Source organism: Trichechus manatus, unplaced genomic scaffold, assembly GCF_000243295.1.
Source record: "Trichechus manatus latirostris isolate Lorelei unplaced genomic scaffold, TriManLat1.0 scaffold00090, whole genome shotgun sequence".
Taxonomy (NCBI): Eukaryota; Metazoa; Chordata; class Mammalia; order Sirenia; family Trichechidae; genus Trichechus; species Trichechus manatus.
Window position 1 is genome coordinate 7,651,075 of NW_004444026.1, and position 10,615 is coordinate 7,661,689.

A 10,615-nucleotide genomic window follows, 5' to 3' on the forward strand; every position below is an offset into this window, starting at 1 on the left:
TGTGTTTGGTTTTCTTCATTCTCTTTGCTCTGGATGGGATGGGACCAATAGATGTATCTTAGATGGCCACTTGCAAGCTTTTAACACCCCAGATGCTAATCACCAAAGTGGGATGTAGAATTCTTTTTTTTATAAACTATGTTATGCCGATTGACATAGATGTCCCCCGAGACTATGGTCCCCAGCCTCCAGCCCCAGCTAATTGGTCCCTCAAAGTGTTTGGATGTGTCTAGGAAACTTCTATGCTTTTCCTGTGGTCCAGTTGTGCTGACTTCCCCTATATTATGTGTTGTCCTTCCCTTTACCACAGTTGACATTTGTCTACTATCTAGTTAGTGGTTTCCCTTTCTCCTCCCTCCCTTCCCTCCTAACATTCAGAGAACGCTTTTACCTGTGTGCAAACCTTTTCTTGAGTTCTTATAACAGTGGTCTCATACATTATTTGTTCTTTTGTGACTAACTTATTTCACTCAGAATAATTACCTCCAGATTCATCTATGTTGTGAGACGTTTCGAAGAGTCATCATTTTTCTTTATGGTGGCATAGTATTCCATTGTGTGTATGTACCATAATTTGTTTATCCATTCATCTGTTGATGGGCACTTAGGTTGTTTCCACCTTTTTGCTGTTGTGAATAATGTTGCAATGAACATGGGTGTGCATATGTCTATTTGTGTGATGGCTCTTACTTCTCTAGGATATATTCCTAGGAGTGGGATTGCTGGATCGTATAGTATTTCTATTTCTAGCTTTTTAAGGAAGTGTCATATTGTTTTCCAAAGTGGTTGTACCATTTTACATTCCCACCAGCAGTGCATAAGAGTTTCAATCTCCCTACAACCTCTCCAGCATTTGTTATTTTATGTTTCTTGCATTAGTGCCAGTATTGTCAGGGTGAGATGGTATCTCAATGTAGTTTTGATTTGCATTTCTCTAATGGCTAATGATTACGAGCATTTCCTCACGTGTCTGTTAGCTGCCTGAATGTCTTCTTTGGTGAAATGTCTGTTCATATCCTTTGCCCATTTTTTAAAAATTGGATTGTCTTTTTGTGGTTGAGCTGTTGCAGTATCTTGTAGATTTTAGAGATTAGGCCCTTGTCAGATGTTATAGCCCAAATTTTTTTTCCAGTCTGTAGCTTCTCTTTTTACACTTTTGGTGAAGCCTTTGATGAGCAAAAGTGTTTAATTTTTAGGAGCTCTCAGTTATCTAGTTTCTCTTCTGGTGTTTGTACATTGTTAGCTATGGTTTTTATTCTGTTTACACCATACATTAGTGTCCCTAGCATTGACCCTATTTTTTCTTCCATGATCTTTATCATTTTAGATCTTATATTTAGGTCTTTGATCCATTTTGAGTTAGTTTTTTGTGTAGGGTGTGGGGTATGGATCTTGTTTCGTTTTTTTACAGATGGACATCTAGTTATGCCAATACCATTTGTTAAAGAAACCGTTTTTTCCCCATTTAACGAACTTTGGCCCTTTGTCAAATATCAGCTGCTCATACATGGATGGATTTATATCAGGGTTCTCAATTCTGTTCTATTGGTCCATGTGTCTGTTGTACCAGTACCAGGCTGTTTTGACTACTGTAACTGTATAGTAGTTTGTAAAATCAGGTAGTGTGAGGCCTCCCACTTTGTTCTTTAGCAATACTTTATTTATCTGGGGCCTCTTCCTTTTTCATATAAAGTTGGTGCTTTTTTTCTCCAACTAGTTAAAGAATGCTTTTGGAATTTGGATCAGGATTGCACTGTATCTGTAGATCGATTTGGTCAGAACTGACATTTTCACTATGTTGAGTCTTCTATCCATAAGCGTGGTATGTTTTTCCACTTGTGTAATTCTTTTTTGGTTTCTTGCAGTAGTGTTTTGTAGTTTTCTTTGTATAGGTCTTTTTCATCCTTGGTTAGATTTATTCCTAAGTACTTTATCCTCTTGAGGACTATTGTAAACGGCACTGATTTATTGATTTCCTTTTTGAAGTTCTCTTTGTTGGTGTACAGTAATCTAACTGATTTTTGTGTTAAGCTTGTATCCTGCTACTTTGCTCAAATCTTCTGTTAGTTCCAGCAGGTTTCTTGTGGATTCTTTGGAGTTTCTATGTATAAGATCATATCATCTTTGAATAGGAATAGTTTTACCTCTTCCTTACCAATTTGGTTGCCTTCATTTCTTTTCTTTCCTTATTGCTCTAGCTAGGACTTCCAGCACAATGTTGAATAAGAATGGTGATAAAGGGCATGCTTGTCTGGTTCCTGTTCTCAAGGGGAATGCTTTCAGTCTCACTCCATTTAGAATGATGTTGGATGTTGGCTTTGTATAAATGCCCTTTATTATGTCAAGGAATTTCCCTTCTATTCCTATCTTGCTGAGAGTTTTTATCAGGAATGGGTGTTGGACTTTGTCAAATGCCTTTTTTGCGTCAATTGATAAGATCATGTGGTTCTTTCCTTTTGTTTTATTTATGTGATGAATTACATTGATTGATTTTCTAATGTTGAACCATCCCTGCATACCTGGTATGACTCTCACTTGGTCATGATGTAATTTTTTTTTTTTTTTTGATATGCTGTTGAATTCTATCAGCTAGGATTTTGTTGAGAAATTTTGCATCTATGTTCATGCGGGATATTGGTCTGTAGTTTTCTTTTTTACAGTGTCTTTGCCTGGCTTTGGTATCAGGGTTATACTGGCTTTATAGAATAAGTATTCCTTCCTTTTCTATGCTCTGAAATAGCTTGAGAAGTGTTAGCTCTTCTCTGGAGGTTTGGTAGAATTCTCCAGTGAAACCAACCTGGCCAGGGCTTTGTTTTACTGGAAGTTTTTCATATTACCTTTTCAATTTCTTCTTTTGTTAGGGATTTGCTTAGTTTTTCTACCTTAGTTTGTGTTAGTTTAGGTAAGTAAGGTGTTCCTAGAAATTTGTCCATTTCCTCTAGGTTTTCAAATTTGTTGAAGTATAATTTTCATAGTATTCTGTTATTTCAGTTGGGTCTGTTGTAATGTCCCCCTTTTCATTTATTATTTGGGTTATTTGCTTCCTTTCCTGTTTTTCTTTTGTCAGTTTGGCCAATAGTTTGTCAATTTTGTTGATACTTTCAAAAAACAAACTTTTGGTCTTGTTGATTCTTTCCGTTGTTTTTCTACTGTGTTTCATTTATTTCTGCTCTAATCTTTATTATTTCCTTTCTCCTGATGATTGAGGGCTTCTTCTGCTGCTCTTTTTCTATTTATTCAAATTGTAGGGTTAATGTTTTGATTTTGTCCCTTCTTTTTTGATGTGTACATTTATTGCTATAAATTGACCTCTAAACACTGCCTTTGCTGTGTTCCACAGGTTTTGGTGAGATGTGTTTTCATCCTCATTTGATTCTATGAATTTTCTTATTCCATCCTTGATTTCTTCTATTACCCTATGGTTTTTAAGCAAGGTGTTGTTCATTTTCCATATATTTGATTTTTTTCCTTGCTGTTTCTGTTATTGATTTCTACTTTTATGGCATTATGATCAGAGAAAATGCTTTGTATTTTTTGATGTTTTGAATTTCATTAAGGCTTAGCTTGTGGCCTAAAATGTGATCTATTCTGGAGAAAGTTCCATGTGGGTTGGAAAAGAATATATACCTGGCTGCTGTTGGATGGAATGTTCTGTATATGTATATGAGGCTGAGTTGGTTCATTGTGTCATTTAGCTCTTCTGTATCTTTACTGAGTTTTTTTCTAGATGTTCTGTCCTCCACTGAAAGTGGTGTGTTGAAATCTCTTACTATTATTGTGGAACAATCTATTTCTCTTCAATGCTGTTAGAGTTTGTTTTATGTATTTTCGAGCCCTGCCATTGGGTGTATATATATTTATTATGGTTATGTCCTCTTGGTATATTGACCCTTTAATCATTATATAGTGTCCTTTCCTATTCTTTATGATAGATTTTTCCTTAAAGTCTATTTTGTCAGAGAATAATATTGCCACTCTTGCTCTTTTTTGGTTATTGTTTGTTCGATTTTTTTTTAATCCTTTGAGTTTTAGTTTGTTTATTTCTCTATGTCCAAGAGTGTCTCTTGTAGACAGCATATAGATGCAACATTTTTTTAATCCATTCTGCAACTCTCTGTCTCTTTACTGGTACATTTAGGCCATTTTCATTCAGTGTAATTATTGATAGGTATGAGTTTACTGCTGTCATTTTTATGTACTTGTGTGTGTGTGTGTGTGTGTGTGTGTGTGTGTGTGGTGTTGATGGTCTCTTTGTTCCACTTAATTTTCTGTGTTGAGTTCTTTTTATGTATTCTCTTTTCATCTCTTTCGTTATTGTTGGTTTTGTGTTTGCTGAGTCTTTATGTTTTTCTTCTTTTTGTTTTGATGGGTAGGTTTGTTAGCTTCCCTTGTGGTTACCTTGAAATTTACCTTTATTTTTCTAAGTTTAAACCAGTCTTTTATTTCTTGATATCAGGTTGACTTCCTCTGCACATGGAAGTCCTATGAATACCCTGTTTATTCCCTCTTTTTTGTTTTGATGTTGTTATTGTTTACATATTGACTTCTCTGGTTCCCTCATTTTCAGTCTTCCAGCTTTGATTTGTTTTTGTGAATTCTCTATCTGGGTTGGTATCTGGTTGATCTATCCTGTGTCCTAGTCTTGGATTGTTGTCTGATGTTGCTGATTCTCTAACCAGAGAACTCCCTTTAATAGTTCTTGTACTTTTGGTGTGGTTTTTACAAATTCCCTTCATTTCCATTTATCTGGAAATGACCTAGTTTCACCATTGTATTTGAGAGAAAATTTTGCTGGATATATAACTCTTGGCTGGCAATTTTTTTCCTTCAAGGCTCCCATTGTCTTCTTGCCTGCATGATTTCTGCTGAATAATCTGAGCTTAGTCTTATTGGTTCTCCTTTGGAGGCGACTTTTTGTTTATCCCTAGCCGCTTTCAGGATTCTTTCTTTGTCTTTGGTTTGGCAAGTTTGATTATGATATGTCTTGGTAACTTTCTTTTGGGGTCTATTCTGTATGGGGTTTGTTGAGCATCTTGGATAGATATCTTCTCATCTTTCATGATATTAGGGAATTTTTCTGCCAGCAAATCCTCAACAATTCTCTCTGTGTTTTCCATTATCCCCCCTGTTCTGGTACTCTGATCACTCATAGGTTTTTCCTCTTGATAGTATCTCACATAATTCTTAGGCTTTCTTCATTTTTTTAAATTCTTTTTTCTGATTTTTCTTTAAACAAATTGGTGTCAAGGGATTTATCTTCAGTCTCACTAATTCTGACTTTCATTGTGTCAATTCTGTTCCTACGACTGTCTATTAAGTTGTCTAATTCTGAAATTTTATTGTTAATCTTTTGAATTTGTAGTTGTGTTTCTGTGTGGTTTCTAACATCCTGATTATTCTGTCGTTTTGTTCTTGTATTGTTTTCCTGAATTCATCTGTTGCTTAGTCTGTGTGTTTCTTGGTTTGGTCTGTGTTTTGCCTGATCTCCTTCCTGATCTCTTGGAGAGTTCTGTGTATTAATCTTTTGAATTCTCTCTCGGGTAGTTCCATTGCCTTATCTTCCTCCAGGAGGCTTTCCAGTTCTTTGTTTTGGTTGCTTGCTGGAGTCATTTTTTCCTGCTTCTTTATGTGATTTGATACTGACCATTGTTTCCAGGGCATCAATAAGTTATTGTATTTTTTTTATTGTATTTTTGTTTACTATGTCCTGTATGTTTGTTTTGTTTTTGTATGGCTAGGCATGTGTATTACTCTGGTCACTGGAGTCATCGAAGCTGTCATCTCCTTTCTCTAGGTAGTCAGAGCAGCTACTAAGTGTGTGAGCCCGGGTCTGTTCACTGTTCCCGCAGGGCTGAGATTGTTTGGATAGCAGATGTCTGCATCATCGGTCACTGATTGTGTGATATGAAGCCTCTCACCTACAGTCCTAGATGGGCAGGGCTGCATGGGAGTGTTCAGAGTAGGTACAGGCCTCTAGTTGCAGTGGGGGATGATGTGGGGGTTATGGCATGGGGCTGTTGGCTGCCCCTTGGTGCCCAGATGGAGAGTGTGCCCCTGTCCACTACAGCATGGGGGGGGGGCAGGTAGTGCAGCTGGTTGTTGGGTACCCTGTGCCGTTGGCTGGAGGAATTGGGAGACACCACTAGTTTTCAGGCCCCTGTCATGTGTGGTTAGATGGAGTGGGCAGTACCACCGGCCCTCAGACCACTGGTGTGGGTGGGTGAGGTCCCTTCTTGGGGGACAGGGTGGTATTGAAAATCTGCAGCTCCCATTTGGGTGCTACAGGTGAAAATGGTCTTCAACTGGATGCCCTACTCACTTTGTTCTAATGAGGGCATGCAGTGTTGGAGCCGCCCACAAGGCACTGGGGTGGGTGTGAAGGGCAGGAGTGAAGGCCATTGCAAATCAGTTGACCCCCTATGCCAGTGGCTAGGTGAAGGAGCAGATGCCTCTGGACCCAGCCATGAGTTCCTGGCTTAGGATGCATGGCATTGTTGAATGCTGCAGAACTGGTGTTAGAGTGGCATGGGTCATGGGTGAGGGGAAAGGAATGCTCCTCAACTGTGGAGCTCCGGTGCAGGGGAGGGTTATGGTGCCAGTGCACATGGTGGGTTGGGAACTTGCATTTAACTTCCGCGGATCTGACGTCACTCCTGTTTGGTTCTGGAGGTGCATGCAGATTCACTGCTGCTTGGCTGCACTAGACAGGGTAGGTTTCGGCTTGGGATGTTGCTACTTGCCTCAGCCTGTGTGCACTGTGCAGATTCAGCTAGCAGGACACTGGTGATCCTGCGATTCGTAATTCCTCATTTCCACTGTTTTTGAATTGTCTTTCCTTCCACCTGCCACTCAGTCTGATTCTTCAGCTTTATCTTTGATGATTATGGTTCCTTGATTGTCATATATACTTGATTCACTTGTTTTTTCAAGTCTTTGTTGTAAAAGGGACAACACGAAGCATCTGACCATTCTACCATCTTGGCTCTGCCTTGTGTGTGTGTAATTTTGAATCCTACTTTATCAACTTAATGTTAGTAATCTAATAAAGCAGTTAAAAAAAAAAAAAAGCAGCCAGATTGCCTGGATTCAAATCCTGTCTTTATCAATAATATATGTGTGACTTTAGGCAAGTTATAGAAATCGCTCCATGTCTCAGTGTCTTCATATGTAAAAAGAGTATGATGATAGCACTTAATTTATAGGGTTTTGTGAGGATTAAATAACATTAAATAAAGTATTTTGTATGGTGCCTGGCATATAAGAGTTCAATTTTGGACAAGTTAAATTTGAGGTGCATAATTCAAAAGAGTCAACCAGTAGACATTCTTTGTTGTGGGGGATTGCCCTTAGCACTGTAGGATGTTAGCAGCAACCCCAGCCTCTACCTACTAGATGCCAATAGCACTCTCTTTCCCCCATGACAATCAATAATGTCTTCAGACATTGCCTAATGTCTCCTGAGGGCGGGGGCAAAATGTGCCAATTGAGAACAACTGCTGCAGAGTATTTCACCATATGGCTATCCCATAGTGCATTTTAATCAGTTCTCTATTGTTTTGTAGCTAGAATGTATAGAAGAATGTCAGATAACAGTAGCGTTGTTGCATCCTTATATTGTTCCCACTCAAGTGGAAATTCATTTTTCACCATTACATATAACATTGAACTATTATTTTGAGATAAATTATCTTATTATATTAATTTTTATTAAATTGTTACCAAGAAAATTTTTCAATGGTTGTTATTTTATCAAATGTCTTTAGGACACCGACTGAAATTTTCTCTGCCTCACGCCTGGATTGTATTAGTAAAACTCCTAAAATAAAATTTTGTTGTATTCTTGAGATAATGCTTAACTGGACACGATATAGTATTCATTTTTAACACAGCAATGGGTGTGATTTGATGGCATTTTATTTTAGGATTACCATTCCCATTTCATAAAAGAAATTAAATTTATTTATTTTTGTTTTGATATTAGAGTTATGTTGGTTTCAAAATATAATTTTAATTTTTTCCATTTTTTAATATGATTGGAAATGGTTAGTTTCCCCTAAAAACTATATACTTCTTAAAATTCAATCAACTGCAATACACTATTAACTAAGTCAAGGGTGCCTTTTTGGAAGGGGATTCTTGACAATATTTTTTTACAGTTTCTTCAAAGAATACTAGTTTTCTATATTTGAGTCAATTTTAGTTGATTAATATCTTGCTACAAAATCATGGCTTGTAATAAAAATTTTCAAAAGATATTAGTATAGAATACCCATTGCCATTGAGTTGATTCCAACTCATAGCCACTCTATAGGACAGAGTAGAACTGCCCCATAGGGTTTCCAAGGAGTGGCTGGCGGATTCGAACCGCAGACCTTTTGGATAACATTCAAGCTCTTAAATACTATATATTAATCTCATGTAATGTGTTATCTTTTCAGGCTCTGTAGTTATTCTATTTTCTTTCTTTTTCTTAATTGTGCATTACGTGAAAGTTTACAGAGCAAATTATTTTCCCTTTCGATAATTTGTGCATAAAATGTTCCATGACATTGGTTTCATTCACCACAATGTATTCTCACTCTCCCCATTTCCATCATAGGTCCCCCGTTTGCTGATTTTCTACCCCTTCCTACCTTCTTATCTTTGCTTTTGGACAAATGTTGCCCTTTTGATCTCATATAATTGATTGTTCTAAGGAGCACGTTCCTCTCAGGTGTTGTTGTTTATTTTATGGGCCTGTCTATGGTTTAGATGAAAGGTGGTCTCTGGAAACGGCTACAGTTCCAGGTCAGAAGCGTGTCTAGTCTCTGTCAGACCAGTAAGTCTGGTATTTTTGTGAATTTGATTTTTTCTTCTACAGTTTCTCTCCCACTCTGTCCAGGACTCTCTATATCTACTTTCTAATATCTAATTTTGTGTAACTCTATTTTCTTTTTTTTCCTATTAGACTTGCCAGACCTATATACTACTATTCAATTCAAAAACAGCTTCTCTGGTTTTCTTTCCTTGTTTTATGTTTAGTTTCTTTTTGCATTGCTTATTAAAATATTTTTATTAAATATTTCATTTTTATTTCTAATTTAAGAATAAAAGCATTTAGCCTGTGAATTTTCTCTTTAGTGCAGCCTTGGCTTCATCCCATAAGTTTTTACATAAAGTGTTCTCATTTTGTTACTTTAGAGTTTATATTCTTCTTTGACCCAACAATTATTAAGCTGAACATCTTTTAGCTTCCAAGATCTAGGGTCTGCCTTATTTAAAACCTTTGTTGTCATACCTACTCATTGTTGTAAGGTGATCAGTGAAAATATTCTGCATAAATACCGATTTTCAGTATTTAATGAGATTTTCCTTTAACTTTTGTCACTATTCTAAGAATGTTTGAAAGGAAAGTTTATCTTCTGGTCATAGGGTAAAAATTTGTTACACATATTTATTAAGAATTATTCACTGTGAGAGAGGCGTGGTCAACATGGCAGAGTAGTCAGATGCTTCCTATATCCCTCTTACAACAAAGACCTGGAAAAACAAGAGATTTGATTGAATATCTGTGAGCCCTGAACAAGGCAAGGTTAAGAAATCCATCTGAGTGATATAGGAGAGGGAGACCATTTGGAAGAGGTGAGGAGGGCCAGAGCCCCAGCGGCGAAACTGCAGCTCTGCAGCCACGCCATCCACAGTGAAGCAGGTGAACAGCTGTGCAGTGTGTGTGCTCAGGAAACAGTTTCCACATCGAGATAGACCCGGCAGCAGAGATTCTGCTTGGAGACTCTGAACCAGAGAAGAGCAGCTCCCAAGAGGCTAAGATAAGTACATGTGTGCACCCTTTCGTGGGGATTAAAAAAAAAAAAAGCCCATTTGGGAAAAACCTCTCTCCCTTTTACCTCCTCCCTCTGCGCTCTGCACTGGGAGTCCACTGGGCTGGAAGTAGATCCCAAAAGGCTCCCTGACCTGTTCTCCTGGCCTTGGAGAGGGAACAAATAAGCTGCTGGCTCCCCTAGGCCAGGAACATAGGGACGGCACAGCTCCTTTTCTGGGCACAGGTATCAGGGGTCTGTAGACTTTTAGTGCCTTACAACCCTGTATAGACTTGTGGGGACCCATCTCAACAGCGTTAGTCCTCACTGCCACAGTACAAAAGGGCAAACATCTGAAGTTTAACTTCAACCACTTCAGTTGTGAACTGGCAGATTTGTGATCCTTGAAATAGCCCTGCCCCTTAAGTAGACACTTTCATCGATCAGCAGCAGGGGCTTGAGGACTGGTGGTAGCACCTAAAGTGCCTAGTCACCTGCTACAGGAATCCAAGAAAAAGTGGTGCCCTTGAGTCTTTACAGCCAACACAGTGGGATGCTCATAGTCCGGCTGCAAAACTCACCTACCTGCTCACCCTAGAGAATGGGGACACACTTTCTATTCAGACTCTCAGGGCAGCCATCAGCCCCCTGCCTGGCTCAGCGCATGATCCCCTACCACAACCCGAGTCTAGTGCCTGCACCAATCACCCATGCCTCTCTAGGACTGGGGTTGAGAGCCCACATCACACACTTGGTGACCAGCTGCCTGAACACCCAAGCTGAACCCATATAGGAAAATTTAACAGACTTCTGTGTGC